The sequence below is a fragment of the Petaurus breviceps genome, unplaced genomic scaffold, assembly GCF_028583685.1.
Source record: "Petaurus breviceps papuanus isolate PSGF00001 unplaced genomic scaffold, PetGlider_PUasm1.0 77, whole genome shotgun sequence".
Taxonomy (NCBI): domain Eukaryota; kingdom Metazoa; phylum Chordata; class Mammalia; order Diprotodontia; family Petauridae; genus Petaurus; species Petaurus breviceps.
In genome coordinates, this window is record NW_027186492.1 from 11,938,645 (window position 1) to 11,942,383 (window position 3,739).

General features: G+C 38.1%; 1 pseudogene; it reads left to right on the top strand.

The window, feature by feature from the left end:
- The first annotated feature begins 942 nt into the window (after window positions 1-942).
- Window positions 943-1,562, top strand: LOC138175330 (PRELI domain-containing protein 1, mitochondrial pseudogene; annotated as a pseudogene).
- Window positions 1,563-3,739: the final 2,177 nt, after the last annotated feature.

A 3,739-nucleotide genomic window follows, 5' to 3' on the forward strand; every position in this document is an offset into this window, starting at 1 on the left:
GCTGAATTGTCAAGCATTCAAACTCTACCTCAGAGAGCAAAACTCCAATGGGTTGGCCACATAGCTAGAATGCTAAACATACATTTACCTAAAAAATTATTTTACAGACAACTAGCACAAGGCAAGTGTTCATGCAGTGGTAAGAAGAAGTAGCACAAGGACATTCTCAAGGTTTCTGAAAACTTTAGTATCCATTGTGAGACATACTCACAGCATGGGATCAAGGATGAAGCTGTGCTCCTTGAGCAAAGCAGAATTGCAGTAGTTCAAAGGAAATGTAAGAAGTGCAAATCTAGAGACATTTCCATCCCAAATGTTCAAATGGACTATTTGTGCTCAACCTGTGGTAGAACCATCCAAACTTGCATTGGACTGATAAGTCACAGTTGAACATATTGTATCTTGACCCCAACACTGTGATGGCATTGGCCCTCTTAGAGCATGAGGGACAAGCACCAACACAGTATATTCACAAAAAAAAAAACATACATTAGAACACAAATACCCAAAAACAAATTCAGAAAAGCAGAAATATTAAATGTACTCTTTTCAGATCATAATACAATAAAAATTACATTCAATAAATGACCACAGAAGTACAGATTAAAAGTTAATTGGAAACGAAATAATCTAATCCTAAAGAATGAGTGGGTCAAAGAACAAATCATAGAAATAATAATTTCTTAAAGATAACAACAAGAAGACACCATACCAAAATTTGTGGGATGCAGTGAAAGTAGCACTTAGGGGGAAAATTATATCTCTGAATGCTTAGATCAATAAAAGAGAGAAAGAACTGAGAGGGTCGGGCTGCAGCCGGAAGGGCCGAGCAGCGACGCAGCGACAGCAGCTTTGGGACGGTGATGGAGATCCATCTCTCTCCCTACTGCCTGATGCTGTGCACCTCCTGACACTCCCCTGACCCCGACCCTCGCAGGGACGATGGTGAAGTATTTCCTGGGGCAGAGCGTGCTTCGGAGCTCTTGGGACCAAGTGTTTGCTGCCTTTTCACAGCGTTACCCCAACCCCTACAGCAAGCATGTGCTGATGGAGGACATTGTGCACCAGAAGGTAACTCCTGATCAGAAACTGCTGTCCAGGCCGCTTCTAACAAAGACCAGCAGGATGCCCCGCTGGGCAAAGCACTTCTTTCCTGCCAATGTAGCCCACTCAATGTACATCCTCGAGGATTCTATCGTGGACCCACAAAACCAGACCATGACCACTTTCACCTGCAACATCAACCATGCCTGGGTGATGGTGGTGGAGGAAAGATGTATTTACTGTGTGAACCCTGAAAACAGTGGCTGGACTGAAATCAGAAGGGAGGCCTGGGTCTCCTCCAGTTTGTTTGGGGTCTCCAGAGCTGTACAGGAGTTTGGCCTAGCTAGATTAAAAAGTAACATGACCAAGACCATCAAAGGCTTTGAGTACATCTTGGCCAAAGTGCAAGACGAAGTTAAAGCAACTGAAGGGAAACTGCTCTGGCAGCTACTGAGAAGGCCAAGGACCTGGCCAGCAAGGGAGCCACCAAGAAGCAACAGCAGCAATATTATGTTTAAATGAGTCACCCTACTGCTTCCCCTGCAACAAAAAGGCCCTGCTACCCTCCCAGATCACCAGTACCCAAGGCTGAGAGCTTCTGGGGAAGACCTGGCATTGGGCCCAGAGCCCCAGCCCCTAAGCAGACCATCAATACAATGTAAGCCCACAGACAATCCAGCTCTTGTGCCATTACCTGCCCTGTATTGGACTTGTAATTTATCATTAAAAATTGATTTTCAGTGCTGTCAAAAAAAAAAAAATAAAGAGAGAGATCAGATCAAGGAACGGGGCATTCAACTAAAAAAAATTAGAAAACCAACAAATTAAAAACCTCAAATTAAATAGCTAAACAGAATCTTGAAAATAAAAAAGGATCAATAAAATTGAATGTAAAAAATTGGCATAATAAATAAAACTAGGAGCTGGTTTTGTGAAAAACCCAACAAAATAAGTAAAGCATTTGGTTAATTTCATTTTAAAAAGAAAGAAGAAAACCAAATTATTACTATCAAAAATGGAAAAAGAGAATGCAACACCAATGAAGATGAAACTAAAGCAACTATTAGGAACTATTTTGTCCAATTATATTTCAATAAAAATAAGCTAAGTGGATCAGTATTTACAATAATATAAATTACACAGATTAACAAAAGAGGAAATAGAATTTTTACCTAACTATCCATAGCTTAGAAAAAGAAATTTAACAATCCATAAATGAGCTCCCTAACAAAAAACTTCCCAGGACCAGATGGATTTACAAGTGAATTCTACCATATGTTTAAAGAATACTTCATTCCAATGCCATATAAATTATTTGGGAAAAATAGGTAAAAAAGGAGTCCTACCAAATTCCTTCTATGAGACAAATATGGGATTGATATCTAAACCAAGGAGATCAAAAACAGAGAAAGAAAACTATAAGCCAATTTCCCTAATGATGCAAAATTTTTAAATAAAACACTAGCAAAGAGATTACAGCAATATATCACAAAGATCATTAAGTATAAATAGGTGAGATTGATACCAGAAATGTAGGGCTGTTCAAATTTAGGAAACTTAAGAGTATAATTAATTATATCAATAACAAAAACAATAAAAATAACACCACCAAATTATATTGATTATATCAATTGATAAAAATTATGTCAATTGACATAGAAAAAGCTTTTGACAAAATATAACACCCATTTTTATTAAAAACACTAGAAAGTATAAGAATAAATGGAGTTTTTTGATAAAATGATAAATAGTATCTTTCTAAACCAAAAGCAAGTATTATCTGTAATGGGGAAAAACTAGAAGCCTTCCCAATAAGATCAGGATTGATGCAAAGGTGTCTGTTATATTCAGTATTATTTTAGAAATGCTAGCTTTTCATACAAAACAGGAAATTGTAGGAGTAAAAATAGGCAATAAGGAAATAAAACTCACTCTTTGCAGATGACATGATTATATACTCAGAGAACTCTAGAGAATCAACTAAAAACTAGTTGAAACAACAATTTTAGCACAATTATAGTATATAAAATAAACTCACATAAATCGTCATATCTACATATGTAGCAGCAAGCACCTCAGCATCCCCAGGGTGTTTGCCGACACAGGTTCTTAGATCTGCTTTTCTAAAGGAAAGCAACTCAAAAGGGGTTAACAATATTGCTTTAATCAATCAAACATATCATTTACCTAGTTCAGGGGGAAAAAGTCAGCACCCCAAACTTCAGAGTATACAGACATGTTACAAGCAGAAATTACAAGAAGAAAGAAAAACATTTCAGGCAGACAGGCCTCCAACTGTCTGACCATTACATCCATACCTAATCACAGTTACCAGAGAGGGAAGCATCAACATCTGGGTTTTCAAAGACGAGGGGCTCAACGGCTGCCCAGAGTCTCATCTGGTCAAATCACACAACACTTCTCAAAGTGAGCTCCAAAACAAAGCCTCACATCAGAGTATATATAGCCTTATCCTGGCTCAGAGAATGTAAAAATCCTCTTGACCCACTGCCCAATCACAAAGTATCTCCTGCAAAACAAGTCTCCCCCCACAGGCTCCAGGTACACTTAAGCCTATCAAAGGCCCTAGGGGCAGGGAATATCTTAAATTTCCATTCCCATAACAACATATTACCAATAAAATAAATAACTGCAGACATTATAAAATGTTTGGGAGTCTACCAAGAAACACACA